The sequence below is a fragment of the Pongo pygmaeus genome, chromosome 12 (assembly GCF_028885625.2).
Source record: "Pongo pygmaeus isolate AG05252 chromosome 12, NHGRI_mPonPyg2-v2.0_pri, whole genome shotgun sequence".
NCBI lineage: Eukaryota > Metazoa > Chordata > Mammalia > Primates > Hominidae > Pongo > Pongo pygmaeus.
In genome coordinates this window covers 55,836,604-55,855,052 of record NC_072385.2, presented here as the reverse complement: position 1 = coordinate 55,855,052, position 18,449 = coordinate 55,836,604, and positions in this window count along the sequence as shown.

Sequence of the window (18,449 nt, the reverse complement as noted above, 5' to 3'; positions counted from 1 at the left end):
AATATAATTTAATATAGCCCATAATATTTACCTGTAATATATATAAATCCTCATATATATATGAATTTTCTATCCAGTTTAGTTTTTGGCTAATTTTATTATACAAATTGAAAGCAGAATGCTGCAATAAAAGATTCCACCTAAAAAGCCTGCAGGGGATTTTTAGCCTACTTCCTGCCAGTTTAGGCTTTTGTATTTAGAGTATAGGTTAAATTATCACAAGTATATTTAGGCTAGGATTGCAGATTTCTTGGTAGTGAATTTTCTGTTAAAACTTTAAAAGAATCCAGTTGATTTGTTTCAGGTAAGTTCTATGGTAAAATAAGCACAGCCAAAACGTCTGATCATAATTTTTAAACCTAAATATTCTTTTTTATTTAAAGGTGTCTTTTCTTGGCCTTTCAATCTCTGTCTTCTTGAGTCCATCTGAGACCATAGGCCTTGAGAAGATTTAAAAAAATCATGACAAAATTATAAGAAGGCAAATAAATAATAGGATCTTTGCCTCTTTGCTTGCATCTGTTATAGCCAAGAATATTGCTTTGGAGGTCCTCCCAGAAGGCTCTAAAATATTTTCTTTTCCTACTTATTATTTTTTTTAATCAATTGCCTTTTCCAAGCCTTTGATGTACCAATTAGTGGACTCCTAGTCAGTTTAGATAATAGCCCACATGCAGAGAGCTACCGTTCACAGAACTGTATTCCTTTCCGTTTTCTCTGCAATTGTCTAATTCTTCTCAGAGGTCCTCTCTGTTACCAAAAGCTGTAGATACAGTCACTATGTCCCAATATTCTGGTGGTTAGATAACAAGGTCCACTGCTCCAGTCATTTAGTCTGATTTCCAAATCATAACAGATGAGTGTTATATGTACCAAAAGTTTTGCCAAGGCATAACCAGAGCCATTACTTTTTAGCATGCAGTAACTTCCGTCACTGTCATGTTCAACTAAATTCTCATTGTTTTGTCAATGCTTTAAAAATTAGTAGCTTATAAAATAAATCTGTAAGAATATTCTATTGCCATTTCAATAGAACAGTAAGGTAAACAAATACATGTTATCCAATATTGCTATGTCCACAAGGAAATATATCATTTAGAAAGATAACACTGCACATCTATATTAGTTAAAAAAAATTACAGTTTTAGACTACAAAGCCTTTTGAGGTCATTTTCTCCTTATCTCTTATTTCAGATATGATCAATTTGAGACCTTGTGCTATTAACCAGAAACCTTAAATCATGTAGTGATCATGACATGATTGGCCTAAATTTAAGTCTTTGTATCATTAAAGAAGTTTGTGTTTACATAAAATATTCAGCTTACCACTTTCAAATTAATTTCACATGGCCAAGTAAATAGAGTTCAGAGAATTAATATTTTCTGTTCAGCCCAAAGACTGGAAGAAAACCTAAGAATGAACCCTGGATTACCAAATAATATGAAAAAATATACAATGCTATTTATAATGAAACAAACTATTCCTATACCAAGAAGTCATGCTTTTGAAGAGGCTATGCTTCTTTCAGAATAAAAAATATTGATTCCAGCTGGGTGCAGTGGCTCACATCTGTAATCCCAGTACTTTGGGAGGCCGAGGCAGGAGGATCACTTGAACCTGGGAGTTTGAGATGAGCTTGGGCAGCATAGTGTGACCCTGTATCTATTTTTAAAAAAAGAAAAGAAAAGAAAGTACTGATAGCTGGTTGGACTGTATTGTTCATCATCCTTGTCCAAATTCACTGCCGATGCCTAAGAACTATGTCATCTTTAATCAATTTATGAAAAGATTAAATATCACAAAGAAAAATAAAAATTACACTTCTGCAAAGGAAGTGAAAAAGTATATAAAGGTACAATTGCAGTTGAGAAGTATTATGAAGTTGCTTATCAAAGGGAGGATTCACTGCAGAATGTTGCATTCTACAGTGTAAAATAAAGTCTAATGTATTCTTTTCCTTGGTAATTCATATTGGATTATATCCTGTCACAATCTTTTTTAGAAAGATTTAATAAGGATTTATAACAGGGAAAAAAGATTTTAATTACTATCTCTCAGATGAGAGATTTCTTCCATTTTAAGACAGATAATTTTAGGTCAAACTATATAATATAGTGTGTTTTAATTCCATTCCTATAAATAGTGTTATTTCAATATTTCACTATTCATGGTTAAAACTATTCATGGGTAAAATTTCTTCCCCTTGTAAGTAGAGTGAGCTACCACAGAGGTATAGAATAAAAAGAGAGAGAGACAGAGACGAGAGAGAGAAGAGTACTTACATTACTGTCTGGGATGTTTTACTGATAAAGAACAGAAATACTGTACCTCCTCTCTGAAAAAAATCGCAATTATAGTATTTCCTCAATATTAGTAGTAATTGGCTTGTTTATAGCTTTAGTAACATAATCAGTGAAGAAACAAACAAATTGCATTATGCCAATATTTTCTTAATATAAATAATTAAAATTAGAGGCCAAACCAAAATAGAAACTTTATTTTATATTCTTAACAAACAAAAATGTAAATGGGTAAATATTTAAAAGATTTGTTAGTAAATATTGCAATAAAAAACCCCCACCACAAAATTTGTACTCACTGAGTGCATTTTCAGTAAATGAAGGAATGAACTGAACATTAAAATATTTGACTGGTTTTTCAGCCTAGTGATTTTCAGACGTTAAAGAATTTCAGTTGAAATTGTAGTATTTAGATCTGGTTGTGTTTGGCTCAGGAAATATTCATAGCTTCATAGAAATCCAGTGCACTTCCTCAAACACCACCAGCTCATGGTTCACATGTCAATCAACTGGAGTCGGAGATAAAGAGGGAATTTGTAAAGGCCCCATTGAATGTTGCTGGCAGCCGCAAACACATAACTACAAAGAGTATTAGGAACCATTCTGTTTACAGCAATTAACTGGACCCAAAGCCCTGTCAGCAGTTCCGGTAGTGTGGTCCTTCTTTGTGTCTGTTCTTTAATATTCAAAACTTGTTCAAATAGTGTGAAAAATTGAGTACATCCCCCTGCTGCAACTGATACATACGATAAACTCAGAAGCTACAGCTAGAATGATGCATATTAATGCATCCAGTAGCTATCAGCAAATGGAATGTGTGACAGAAAGCAGTGGCTTCATGGAAATTTAGTGCTTACAAATTTATTTATCTTCAGGTTGAAACATATAAATTTTAATAAAAATCCTCAAGCCAGCAACTAACTGGCCACCCAGCTGATAGCATTTAACAGTGCTAAACTCATTCTCTTAATAATACAGTGAACGTTGGCTCTCAGTTTTAACATTAAAAGCCATATGACTGAGCCCTATTTTGTACTTTTTAAGACCAAGTGACCATGTAAGGGAGCAGGGAAGGTGTTAGCTATGTGTGCCAATATCAAATAATTGGCAGAGCACTCCAGTGCTGCCTACGGTTAGTGTGAATTAGTGGATGTTTTTCACTTGAAATCCCCAAGATCATCCTCTTTGCACATGCAGTTCCTCTCCTCCTTGCAGCTTAAACCCACCACATACCACCTCAAAAAATTGCCACAGGGACCCCAAACTGCTCCCTGCCATTAACATATTTGTTTTCTAAAATATCTTAGATCTTTATTTAGTCTACCAAATCTTCATTTGATATTTAACATAATATACAGGAAGAAAATTATCCTTTTATTGATTTACGGGATCACAAGAATATTAAGAACTGGTTCAATATTCCAAAGAAGATACTTATCATAGAGCAGGAATTGATAAACTAGTGTGAGAAACAGTCTCACTTTACCCTAACAGGTACGGTGACTTCATTTTCCTAGAAAAAGAATGAAGTGCAATTCCTATGCTCTTAGTTTATTTGTATGTTTCGAAATATTTGATTAAATTATTTATAGTTTATTCACAAAGTTGTGTAATCATCACCGTGGAAAGAAATACTGCATCCATTATCAATTACTCCTTATTCCCTCCTGCCTACAACTCCTGGCAACCACTATTCTAGTTTCTGTCTCTATGCGTTTACCTAGTCTGGACACTTCATATAAATGAAATCATATCTTGTGGTATTTCATGTCTGGATTCTTCCAATTAGTTTAATATTTTCATGGTCAGCCATGTTATAGAATGTATCAATACTTCATTGTATTTTATGGCTGAAAAATATTTCACTGTGTGGAGAGACATGACTTAGTTTATGAATTTATTAGTTAATGGGCATTTTGGGTTGTTTCCATCTTTTTGCTATTAATGAATAATTCTGCCATAAACATGTGTAACAATGTTTATAAATATACATTTTCATTTTTCTTGGGTATATACCTATGTCTGGAATTGCTGAGTCATATGATAATTCCATATTTAAGGTTTTTGTAGAACTAACAGAGCATTTTCCAAAGATGTTGCTCCATTTTACATTCTCACTAAAAATATATGAGCGTTCCAAGTTCTCCACATACTTTTCATCACTTTTTATTCTCTGATTTAAAGAAAAAATCTTAGTCATCCCTTGGGTTTGAAGTGGTGTTTCATTGTGGTTTTGATTTGCCTTTTCTTGGATAACTAATAATATTGTGCATCTTTTCATGTGATCTGATTATTGACCATTGATATATCTTCTTTGTAGAAATCTCTGTTTCGGGTCCTGTGTCCATTTTTTTGTATTTATTACTTTTTATTTTTGTGGGTACATTGTAGGTGTATATATATATGGATTAGATGAGATATTTTGATACAGGCATGCAATGTGTAACAATCACATCAGGTTAAATGGGGTATCCATCATCTCAAGCATTTATTCTGTGTTACAATCGACATACTCTTCTAGTTGTTGTTCTTTTTTCTTTTTTTTGAGATGGAGTCTTGCTCTGTCGCCCAGACTGGAATGCAATGGCACGATCTTGGCTCACTGCAACCTCCGGGTTCAAGCGATTCTCCTGTCTCAGCCTCCCGAGTAGCTGGGATTACAGGCATGTGCTACCACGCCCGGCTAATTTTGTATTTTTAGTAGAGACGGAATTTCTCCATGTTGATTAGGCTGATCTCAAACTCCTGACCTTAGGTGATCCACCCGCCTCGGCCTCCCAAAGTGCTGGGATTACAGGCGTAAGCCATTGTGCCTGGCCTCTTCTGGTTGTTTTCAAATGTACAACTAAATTATTTTGAATATAGTTACCCTGTTGTGTTAGCAAATACTAGGTCTTATTTATTCTTTCTAACTATTTTTTGTACCCATTAACCATCCCCACTTCTACCAACTTCCCACTTCTCTAACCCAGCCTCCAGTAACAATCCTTATACTGTCTATCTCTCTGAGTTGAGTTATTTCAACTTTTAGCTCCTACAAATAAGTGAGAATATGCAAAGTTTACCTTTCTGTGCCTGGCTTATTTCACTTAACATATTGACTTCCAGTTCTATCCATGTTGCTGCAAATGACAGGATTTCATTTTTATGGCTGAATAGTACTCCATTGTATATATTTATTATTATAATTTCTTACTCATTCATCTATTAATGGACACTTAGGTTGCTTCCAATTCTTGGTTGTTGTGAATAGTGCTGGAAGAAATATGGGAGTGCAGATACCTCTTCAGGATAGTATTTTTTTTTCCTTTGTGTTATATACCTGGAATTGGGATTGCTGAATTTTACAGTATATCTATTTTTAATTTTTTGAAGAATCTCCAAACTGTTCTCCATAGCGTCTGTACTAATTTACATTTCCACCAACAGAGTATTAGGGTGCCCTTTCAGCTTTTGTTTGTCTGAGAAAGTCTTTATTTCTCCCTCACGTTTGAAGGATTTTTTTTTCAGATATACTCTTCTAGGGTAAAATTTGTTTTCTTTGCAGTGTGTTAAGCGTGTCATGCCACTCTCTGCTGGCCTTTAAGTTTTCCATTGAAAAGTCTGCTGCCAGATGTATTGGAATTCCATTAAATGTTATCTGTTTCTTTTCTCATGCTGCTTTTAGGATCCTTTCTTTATCCTTGACTTTTGGGAGTGTATTAGTCCATTTTCAGGCTGCCAATAACGACAAACAGAAGACTGGGCAATTTACAAAAGGAAAACGTTTATTGAATTTACAGTTCCACATGGCTGGGGAGGCCAAACAATCACGTTGGAAGGCAAGGAGGATTAAGTTACATCTTACGTGGATAATGGCAGGCAAAGAGAGGATTGGGCAGGGAAACTCCCTCTTATAATACCATCAGATCTCGTGAAACTTTGTTATCACGAGAATAGCATGGGAAAGACCTATCTCCATGATTCAATTATTTCTCACTGAGTCCCTCCCACAACACGTAGAAATTCAAGATGAGATTTGGGTGGGGACACAGGCAAACCATATAATGGGATTTGGCTCTAAATATCATGAGGTAGTCTCCTTTGGTTTAAATCTACTGGGTATTCTATAACCTTCTTGTGATTGGATTTTGATATTTTTCTTTAGGTTTGGGAAATTTTTTGTTATTATTGCTTCGAATAAACTTTCTACACATATCCCTTTCTCTACTTTCTTTTTAAAGCCGACAACTCTTAGATTTGCCCTTTGGGGTTATTTTCTAGTTCCTGTAGGTATGCTTCATTATTTTTTATTCTTTATTCTTTTTTTCTCCTTTGACTATGTATTGTCATGCAGCCTGTCTTCAGTCTCACTAATTCTTCTGCTTGATCAATTCTGCTATTAAAAGACTCTGATGCATTCTTCAGTATGTCAGTTGCATTTTTCACCTCCCGGATTTTGACTTGATTCTTTTTAATTATTTCAATTTCTGTGTTAAATTTATGTAATAGAATTCTGAATTCCTTCTCTGCATTATCATGAATTTCTTTGAATTTCCTGAACACAGCTATTTTGAATTTTCTGTCTGAAAGGTCACATATCTCTGTTTCTCCAGAATTGGTCCCTGGTGCCTTGTTGACCTCACTTGGTGACGTCATATTTTCTTGAATTGTCTTGATAATTGTGGATGTTCATCTGTGTCTAGACATTGAAGAGTCAGATATTTGTTGTAGTCTTTGCGGTCTGGGCTTATTTGCACCTGTCCTACTTTGGAAAGTTTTCCAGGTATCCAAAAGGACTTAGCTGTTGTAATCCAACTCACGTCTGCATTAGGGGGCATCCCAAGCTGAGTAATGCTGTAGCACTTAAAGACTTGTAGAGGCACAACCTTGGTGGTCTTGAATAAGATCTTGATGAACTCTCTGGATTATCAGGCAGAGACTCTCTCTTCCCTTACTTCCTTTCAAGCAAATGGAGTGTCTCTCACTTTTCTCAGCTGCATGGAGCTGGTAGTAGGCTGACACAAGCATCCCTGTGGCCACCACCACTGGGGCTGTGATGGATCAGACCTGAAGCCAGCAGAGCACTGAGTCTTGCCCAAGGCCTAAAGTAACTACTACCTGGCTACCACCTAAGTTTTCTCAAATCCATGATCTTTGCTCATTTTTAAATTGGGCTATTTTTCTTCGTATTATTGAGTTGTTGAGCTCCTAATATTCTCTGCACAAGTCTCTTGTCAGACATATAATTTGAAAATATTTTTTCTCACTTCTTAATTTGTTTTTTTACTTTAGCAATGGTGACCTTTAAACAGCAAAACTTTTTCAAAAAACTGTTATGAACTACATGTCTATTTTTATCTTGTTTTTGGTGTCATATCTAAGAAACTATTATCTAATCTAAGGTAATGAAATGTATAACAATGTTTTATGTAAGAGTTTTATGGTTTTAGCTCTTATAATTGGGTCTTTGGTCTATTTCAAGTCTATTTTTATATATTGTGCAATGTAGGATTCCACTTCATTCTTTCACATGTGGCCATCCAGTAGTCCCAGCATCATTTATTGAAAAGACTATTCTTTTTTTTGAGACAGAGTCTCGCTCTGTCTCTCAGTCAAGAGTGCAGTGGCACAATCTCGGCTCACTGCAACCTCCACCTCCCAGGTTCAAGTGATTCTCCTGCCTCAACCTCCTGAGTAGCTGGGATTACAGGCATGCACAATTGCGCCTAGCTAATTTTTGTATTTTTAGTAGAGACAGGGTTCCCATGTTGGCCAGGCTGTTCTTGAACTCCTGACCTCAGGTGATCCTCCACCTGCCTTGGCTTCCCAAAATGTAGGGATTACTGGCTTGAGCCACCAGGCCCAGCCAGACTATTCTTTTATACATTGAATTGTTTTGTACCCTTGTTGAAAATCAATTGACCAAATATTAATAGGTTTATCTTGCACTGCCACTCCTATTCTATTGATTGATACATGTTTATCCATCAATCTCACTGTCATTTTTATGGCATGCCAGCATCTCACTGTCATGTTTATGGCTAATTAATATTTGTGAAAAAGAAGGTGTGCATCCTTTGACCTTGTTCCTTTTCAAACATTTTTGTCTATTGTGTTTTCCTTGTGTTTCTATCTATACTTTAGGATCAGTTTGTCAACTTCTCCCAAAAAAGCAAAAATAATTTTGATATGGATTGTGCTGAATCTTTAACTCAATTTATGGAGCGTTGCCATCTTAATAATATCTGGTTTTCTGATCCGTTAACACAGAATGTCCTTCTATTTATTTAAGTCTTCTTTACTTTTTTTAGTAATATTTTGTAGTTTCTGTTGCATGTATTATTTCCTTTTTAAATTAAATTTATTTCTAGATATTCTATTTGATGCTGTTTTAAGTTGCAGTGTTTAATTTTATTTTGCACAGTTCACTGTTAGTGTATATAAACATAATTAATTTTTGTGTATTTATCATGTATTCTGTAACTTCTGGCTCATTTATTAGTTCTAACAATTTTCTATTTTTTTATTTTTTTTTTAGAATTTGTTATATACAAGATTATGTCATCTGTAAATAGTTTTACTTATTTCATTCTAATATTAATGTTATTTATCTGTATTTGCTGCATAGTTCTCTGGATAAACCTTTAGTAAAATATTGAACAGAAGTGTCCAAAGCAGATAACGTAGTTTTGTTTCTGATCTTAGAAGGAATGCTTTAAGTCTTTCAGTGATGTTAGGTCAGAGTTTATCATAGATGCCTTTTGTCATAGTGAGAAAATTCCCTTCTTCCTAGGTTCTTAAGTACTTTTTAGCATGGATGTGTTTAGATTTTGTCAAATACATTTTCTGCACCTATTGACATGATCATATGGGTTTGATCTGTCTTTTATTATATTTATATGGTATTTTAAACAGATTGATTTTCATATGTACTTGGCCATAGTATAAAATTAATATGGCTGGATTTGGGGGGTTTTTTATATTGCTTTTTGGTAAGTTTTAAGAATTTGATATATATGCATTTATATATAAAATGCATAATGATCAAATCAGGGTATTTAGGATATCCATCACCTCAAGTATTTATTTCTATGTGTTAGGAACATTTCAAGTCATCTCCTCCAGCTGTTTTGAATATGCAAAACATTGCTGTTAACTGTAGTTATAGTTCACTATTCTGGTAGTGAACATTGGAACTTATTATTTCTATTTAACTTTACATTTATACCCATTAACCAGCCTCTCTTCATCCCTTCCCCATGACACACACACCCTTTCTATCCTCTGGTAACTCTCCATCTGTTCTCTACCTCCAAAAGAAAATTTTTTTTTTTTAGTTCCCACATATGAGTAAGAACATGAGATATTTGTCTTTATGCACCTGGCTTATTTCACTTGACATAATGACCTCCACTTTCATTCATGTTGCTGTAAGTGACAGTATTTTATTCTCCTTAATGGCTGAGTAGTATTAGATTGTCTATAAATACCACATTTTCTTTATTCATTTATCCATTGATGGTCATGTAGATTAATCACACATCTTTACTATTGTAAATAGTGCTGCAATAAATATGGTGATGCAGTTATTCCTTTGATGTACTGATTTTCTTCTTTTGTATAAATATCCAGTAGTGGGAATACTGGATCATATGGTAGTTCTCTTTTCAGGTGTTTTTGTTTTTTGCCTTTTTGTTTTGTTTTGTTTGGAGAAATCTCCATACTGGCTCTACTAATTTGCATTCCCACCAACAGTGTATAAGAATTCCCTTTTACCACATCTTCTAGAATCTGTTTGTGTGTGTGTGTGTATTTTTGATAATGGTCATTCTAACTAGAGTAAGACGATATCTCATTACAGTTTTCATTTACATTTCCCCAATGATTAGTGATACTGAGCATTTTTAAATATGCATGTTAGCTATTTGCATGCTTTTTTTGAGAAATGCTTCTGTCTTGTGCCCATTTTTAATGGGATTATTAGTTATTTTGCTGTGGAGTTCTTCTGAGTTCCTTGTACATTCTGGATATTAGTTCCTTGATGAATATATAGTTTGAAAATATTTTCTTTCACTCAACAGGTTATCTCTTTACTCTATTGGTTGTTTGTTTTGCTGTACAGAAGCTTTCTAGTTTAATGTATTCCCGTCTGTATAGTTTTGCTTTTATTGCTTGTGCTTTGATGTTTTAGCCATAAATTTTCCTAGACCAATATTCTGAAATGTTTTCTCTATTTTCTTCTAGTAGTCATTTGATAGTTTTAGATCTTATGTTTACATCATTATATCATTTTGAGTTGATTTTGTATATGTGAGAGATAAGAGTCTGGTTTCTTTCTTCTGTATATGAATATTCTGTTTTCTCAGCACTATTTATTGAAGAAGATACCAGAAGAAGGTATCTATTCTACAATGAGTGTTCTTGGTGCCTATTTAGAAAATCAGTCAGCTCTAAATACATGTATTTATTTCTGGATTCTCTATTTTGTTCCATTGGTCTAGGTATCTATTTTTATACCAATAGCATGTTGTTTTGGTGAATATAACCTTGTAATATATTTTGAAGTCAGGTAGCATGATGCTTCTAGCTTTGTTCTTTTTTGCTCAAGATTTCCGGCTATTTGGACTCTTTTTTGGTTTCATACACATTTCAGAATGTTTTATTTCTATTTCTGTGAAAAATGGCATTGGTATTTTCTTAGGGATTCTACTGAATCTGTAGATTCATTCAGGTAGTATGGGCATTTTAACAATATTAATTCTTCTGATATATGAGCATGATATGTTTTTCCAGTTGTTTGTGTCATGTTCAATTTTTTTCATCAGTGTTTTGTAGTTTTCCTTTTAGAAGTTTTATTTTATTTTATTTTTTTATTTTTTTAATTTACCTCTGATAGAGTTTGGATATTTGTCCCCTCCAAATCTCATGTTGAAATTTGATCCCCAGTGTTGGAGGTGGAACCTGATGAGTGGTGTTTGGGTCACGGCTGTGGACCCCTCATGAATGGCTTGGTGCCATTATCATGACAGTGGGTGAGTTCTCAGTCTTAGTTTTTGCAAAGTCTCACTGTAAAAAAAAAATAAAAAATAAAAAATATAAAAATAAAATGAGAGAGAGAGCCTGGCAACTCCCTCCTCCCCCTCTTTCTCCCTCTCTCACTATGTAATGCCTGTCCCCCTCCCCCTTCTCCCAAGAGTGGAAGAGTGGAAACTTCCTGATTCCCTCACCAGAAGCTAGTACTGGCACTATGCTTCTTGTACGGCCTGAAGAACCAAATGAACATTTTTTTCTTTATAAATTATTCAAGCTCAGGTAGCACCTTATAGCAATGCAAACATACTAACCCCACTTCCTTGGTTAAATTTATTTATAGATTTTTATAGCTACACAGAATGCCTTCCTGATATCAGCTAATTCATTATTGGTTTATAGAAACCCTTCTGATTTTTCTGTGCTGATTTTGTATCCCTCAACTTTATTGAATTTGTTTATGATTACTAAGATATTATCATGGAGTCTTCAGATCTTTCTAAATATAAGATCATGTTGTCTGCTGAGAAACAATGTGACTTCCTCTTTTCCAATTTGGATGTCTTTTATTTCTTTATCTTGCCTGGTTGCTCTGACTAGGAATTCCAGTACTATGTCAGATAAGAGCTGTGAAAGTGAGCAGCCTTGTCTTTTCCCGTTATTAGAGAAAAGGCTTTCAGCTTTTCTCCATTTAGCATCTTATTAGCTGTAGGTTTATCATTTATGGCCTTTATTATTTTGAGGTATGTTTCTTCTATGTCTAGTTTCTTGGAACTTCTTATCATATAGAGATGTGATCGTATGGTTTTTGTCTATCATTCTATTGATGTGATGTATCACATTTATGTATTTGAATATGTTTAACAAGTCTTGCATCATTGAGATAAATATTATTTCATCATGGTCTATTATCTTTTTGACATGTTGTTAGATTTGGTCTGCATGTATTTTGCTGAGGATTTTTGTGTCTGTGTTAATTAGGGATACTAGCTTGTAGTTTTTAAAGTTTTTTTTTTTTCTATTGTGTTCTTGTCTGCTTTTGATTTCAAGGTAATGCTGGCCTCATAGCACAGGCTAGGAAGAACTGCCTCCTTTTCAATTTTGTTTGAATAGTTTGAGAAAAGTTGTTGATAATTTTTATTTGTAGTTTTGTAGAATTTGTCAGCGTAGCCATCCGATACTAGGCTTTTCTTTGTTGGAAAACATTTTATTACTGATTCAGTCTTGTTACTGGTTTGTTCAGGTTTTCTATTTCTTCTCAATTCAGTCTTGATAGGCTGTATGTGTTCAGAAATTTATTCATTTCCTCTAGGTTTTCCAGTTTGTTAGTATATAGTTGTTTATAATAGTCTATGATTATCATTTGTATTTCTGTGGTATCAGTTGTTATATCTAGTGTTTCATTTCTGATTTTGTTTATTTGAGTCTTCTTCCTTTTTTCCTTTGTTAGTCTAGCAACATTATCTTTAAAAAAAAACAATTTTTCATTTTGTCATTTCTATTTTTTACTCTTTAATTTATTTAGTTCTGCTCTGATTATTATTATTTTTTAATTCTACTAATTTGGGGTTTGGTTTCATTTTGCCTTTCCAGTTCCTTGAGGTGCATTGTTATATTCTTTATTTGAAATGTTTCTACTTTTTTGATGTATGCATTTATTGCTATAAACTTTTCTCTTACAACGGCTTTTGCAGTATTTCACAGGTTTGTTTCCATTTTCATTTGTTTCAAAAGATTTTTCATCTTTTCATTTACCAGTAACTGTTCAAGACTATTTTTTAAAATTTCATATATTTGTACAGTTTCCAAAATCCCTCTTGTTATCGATTTCTAGTTTTATTCCACTGTGGTCTGAGAAGATATTTGATATGGTTTTGAGTTTTAGAAATGTGTCCAGACTTGTTTTGCTTCCTAATATAAGATTCTATCCTGAATAATTTTTCATGTACTGATAAGAAGAATGCGTATTCTGCAGCTTTGGAGAAAACATTCTGTATATGCCTGTTACGCCCATTTGTTCTAAAATGTGGCTGAAATTTAATGTTTCTTTGCTTATTTTCTGTCTAGATGATTTTTCTCTTGTTAAGCATAGAGTGTTGAAGTCCTCAACCTTTATTGTATTGAGTCTATTTCTCCCTTTAGATCTACTAATATTCTTTATAGATCTATGTGCTCCAGTGCTGGGTGCATACATATTTATAATTATTATACCCTCTTGTTGAATTTCTCCCTTATAGGCCAAAACATTATTATATAATAACCTTCATTATCTTTTTTTTTTTTACTATTTTTAACTTAAAGTATGTTTTTCTTCTGGTATAAATATAGCTAGTTTTGCTCACTTTTGGTTTCTCTTTATGTGGAAGTACATATGTCCCTTTTCTTGCAGTCTAAATGTATTCTTATAGATTACATGAGTTTCTTATTGGCAGCATATAATTGGGCCCTGTGAGTTTTGTGTGTGTGTGTGTTTTTTTTTTTTTTTTGCTGTTGTTTTTTGCTTTTTAAATCCATTCAGCTAGTCTGTGTATTTTAAGTGGAAAATTTAGTCCATTTAAACCCAAGGTTATTATTAATATGTTAACATATTATTAACATGTTAGGATTTATTCCTGTCATTATGTTCATTGTTGCCTGATTGAATTGTATATCCTTTGTTGCTTTCTTTGTCTCTTATTCTTTATTATTGTGGCTTTCTGTAGCAGGAACATATAAATCCTGTCACTTCTTCATTTCTGTGTTTGCTGTATCAGTGAGTTTTATACTTTCAAGTGTTTTTATGATGATAGATATTCTTTTACCTCCAGGTGTAGGACACCCTTAAGAATTTCTTATAGGGCCAGTCTAGTGGTTATAAATTGCTTAGCTTTTGCTTGTCTAAGAAAAACTTTATTTCCCTTTTGTTTCTGAAGTAAAACTTTGTTGGGTATAGTATTCTTGGCTGTCAGGTTTTTTTTTTTCTGGCATTTTGAAAATATCATTCCATTCTCTCCTATCCTGTAAGATTTTTACTGACAATTCCACTATTAAACTGAATTGGGTTCCCTTACATGTGACTAAACAGTTTTCTCTTGTTTTCTGTTAGAATTCTCTCACTCTCCATCTCTCTTTCTCTCTCTCTCACTCAATCTATCTGTTCCTCTCTTTCTTATTTTGAACAGCTTGAGTATAATGTGCCATGGAGAAGAGATTTTTGGGTTGCGTGTATTTTGAGATCTCTGAGCTTCCAGTATCTGGATGGCTAAATCTCATGGTAGACTTGGGAACTTTTTGGCTATTATTTCATTAAGTAGGTTTTTTATCTTCCTTTAGTTCTTTCACTTTCTGGAACAAAATTTGTATATTTAATTGCTTTGTGGTGTTGTGTATGTCATATAGGTTTTGTTCATCCTTTTTAATTATTTTTCTTTATATCTTATTGGGTCATTTCAAAAGATCTGTCTTCAAGTTCTAAAATTTGTTCTTTTGCTTGTTGTAGTCTATTGTTGAAGTCCTGTAATGAGTTTGCTCATTTTACTTTTTGAATTCTTCAGTTCTAGATTTTATATTTTTTAATGATCTCTAGCTCCCTGGTGAATTCCTCAGTAATACCTTCTATTGTTTTTCTGATTTATTTTTATTGGTGGTGTATTTGTCTCACTGAACTTCTTTAATAACATTATTTTGAATTCTTTTTCTGGGATCTATAAATTTCTTTTTCATTGGCATCTGCTGCTAGATAATTATTCTGTTTCTTTGGAGGTATTATATTTCCTTTATTTCGTGTTTGTTGTGTTCTTGCATTAATACCTGTGCCTCTGGTATAACAGTTACTTCTTCAAATTTTTTGCATTGGCTTTCATAAGGGAAGAATTTTTTCTAAATATGCATCTTGGTGTTTATTGGGTAGGACATTTTAGTTTTGGTTCTAGTGCATGCAGTAGTCCCTGAACTGTATGCTCAGGCACTCAATGAAGGTCAATGTCAGGCCAGGCAGGCTGTGATGGGGAGGGCAGGGTGATATCTCAGCCCCCTGGAGGAGTGCTTAAGTGGCTGCAGCAGCAGCAGTGGTGGGCAAGGGAAGCCTATCCACAGGGCACATGCAAGTGAGCTGTGGCTCTGCCCCCTGATTGGAGAGTAAAATTGCTGACAATAACTGCAGCCACAGGCATATAATTGTAAAGCTCTGGGGTGTATACTTCAGCTCTCAGTGGTAGCAGTAGTGGCTGTGAAGGGTAGCAGCAGAGCATGATCTCAGAGTGTGTGTGTGATACCACTCCTGCTGGGAGTGCAGGTTGCTGTCTGTGCCAGCTGTCCCAGGTAACTATTCTCAGGTTCTAGGACACACTTTGGCTCCTTTTGTCCTAGTGTAAGCCTCCTTTGTGCATTGCACTGCCCATTTCTCAGGATACAGTACCCTGTGTTTACTAGAGTGCTGAAGACCTTGCCATTCTGCCTGGTCTAACTAGTGTCACACAATTGCAGCCTGTTGGGTGAATTTGAGAGAAATGTCAGTGGGGCTCCAGGGATGTGGAGATGTAAGGGTTATTTGGCCCCATGGAAGAATGCCGTCTCATTCAGACTGGTTTTCAAAATGGCAGTGTGTTACAACTGCTTAGGCCCTGGGAAGTATGTGAGACCTGGTGCGAGCTCCTTCTCTGGAACAAAGCCATAATACAGTCTACAGGTTATTCTCAGGGCCTCCTAGGGATTAGTTTACGGCTAGGGTTGCAGGAGTCCATGGTGGGAATGTAAAGTGCTAGGTATCGCTCAATTTCCCTTTCTTTGCATGGGGAACCTCTCTAGGCTCCCAGCCAATTACAGCGAAGTTGGCTACCTACCTTCTTTCTCCTTCCATGATTCAGGTGTTTCCTGTCAATTTTCTGTTAAATTCCAGTGTTCTTTTAGATGCTTTCTTTGAAGTGTGATTATTTACTTGCTGTTTTGGTTCTTCTTTGTGAAGGAGGTGAGTATTGTATGCCTCCAGTCAACCATCTGAAGTCCCTTTCTCTTCTGTTTTTGGGGAACAGTGTGCATAATTTTTTGTTTCATTCCTCTTTAAATGTTTGGTACAATTAACAAATAAAGACATCTTGACCTTGGATTTTCTTTTTGAATAGTTTTTTTTTCTTAAATACTAATTCAATCTATTTGCTTGTTATATTTTACTCAGCGGCAATACACTGTTACATCTTATTGGGCTCAGTAGTTTATGTCTATAAATTTGTCAATTTCCTCTAGGTTGCCTATTTTATTAGCACACAATTGGTATGTTAATGGTATTCCTTTATAGTCTTTTTTAATTCTCTAAGATCAGTAGTAATTACCCCTTTTTTACTGCTGTATTTATTTATTTAGCCTTCATTCCGAGCACTGCTGATTTTAGTAATTTGAATTCCCTGTCTTTTTGTGTTGGGGGTGAGCAGGATCGTGCTCTGTTGCCCAGGCTGGAGAAACAATCATGGCTCACTGCAGCCTAAACCTCCTGGGCTCATGTGATCCTCCTATTTCAGCCTCCCAAGTAGCTGGGGTCAAAGGTGCACATCACCTGTGTGCACCTGGCTAATGTTTTAATTAACATAACTGGCTAATGTTTTTAAAGTGTTTTTGTAAAGATAGAGTCTCATTATGTTGCTCAGGCCAGTCTCAAACACCTGGGTTCAAGTGATCCACCGACCTTGGCCTCTTAAAACGCTGGGATTACAGGTGTGAGCCACCATGCCTGGCCTCCTGTCTTTTTAACTTGATCAATCTAGCTATAAGTTTGTCAATTTATGAATACTTTAAAATATACTTTAAATATTTGTTGATGTTCTTTATTTTGACAAATTCTCTATTTTTCTATTTTTTATTTTCAAGTTCTTTCTATCCTTTCTTTCATTAAATACACTCTAATTATTTTTATTTTCTTCCTTCTGCTTGCTTTGGTTTACTTTGTTCTTTTTCTAGTTCCCTAAGTTGGAAGTTTTTCTTATTTATTTGAGATATGTTTTTAAAATGCAACTATTTCCAGCTAGCAAATCATATCAAGGCATTGAGTTAAATGAATTAAATAAAATTTGGTATGTTGTGTTTTTCTTTTTTATGTATCTTTTATAATTTTTTCTGTGATCTCATTTTTGTTCTATTAGTTATTTGGGGGCAGAGTGTTGTTTAATTTCCATATATTGGTAACTTTCCCAAATGTTATTTTTCTATTATTAATAACCAGTTTCATTTCATTGTTGTTAGAGAATATATTTCATGTGATTTTTATTCCTTAAATTTATTGAGACTTGTTTTATATACGATCATTTGGCCTATTCTAAAATATTTTTAATGTGCCCTTGAGAAGAATGTGTATTCTGCTATTGTGAATGTAATATTTTTTAGATGTCTGTTAGATGTACTAGGTTTATGATATTGATCAAGGCTTCTATTTTCTTTTCTCTTTTATTTATTTATTTATTTTTTGAGATGGAGTTTTGCTTTCGTCACCCAGGCTGGAGTGCAGTGGTGCAGTCTCAGCTCACTGCAACCTCCGCCTCCCAGGTTCAAGCAATTCTCCTGTCTCAGCCTCCTGAGTAGCTGGGATTACAGGCACCTCCACTACTCCTGGGTATTTTTTTTTTTTGTATATTTTAATAGAGACAGGGTTTCACCACATTGGCCAGGATGGTCCTGAACTCCTGATCTCAGGTAATCCATCCAACTTGGCCTCCCAAAGCGCTGAGATTACAGGTGTGAGCCACTGAGCCTGGCCAAGGCTTCTATTTTCTAGCTGATCATCTGAATAGTCATTCTATCAATTGTTGAAAGTAAGTGAAGTTTCTAACTACTATTGTTGAATAATCTATTATGTCTTTCAATTCTCCCACTTTATGCTTTATTTATTTTGGAGCTCTGTTGAGAGATGCATTTTTTTATAACTGTTAATCTTCTTGATAGATTGACAATTTTATCACTGTAGAATGTCTTATCTTTAGTGTCAATTTTCCATATTTGGAGTTCATTGAACTTCTAAGATCTCATTATGTGAATGTTGGTAGACTTGATGTTATTTCACAGGCCTTTGAGAATTTGTTCATTTTTCTGTATTCTTTTCCCATCGGCTGCTTACAGCGGATAATGTCAATGGTTCCTTTTTCAAATTTGCTAATACTTTCTTCTACCAGATC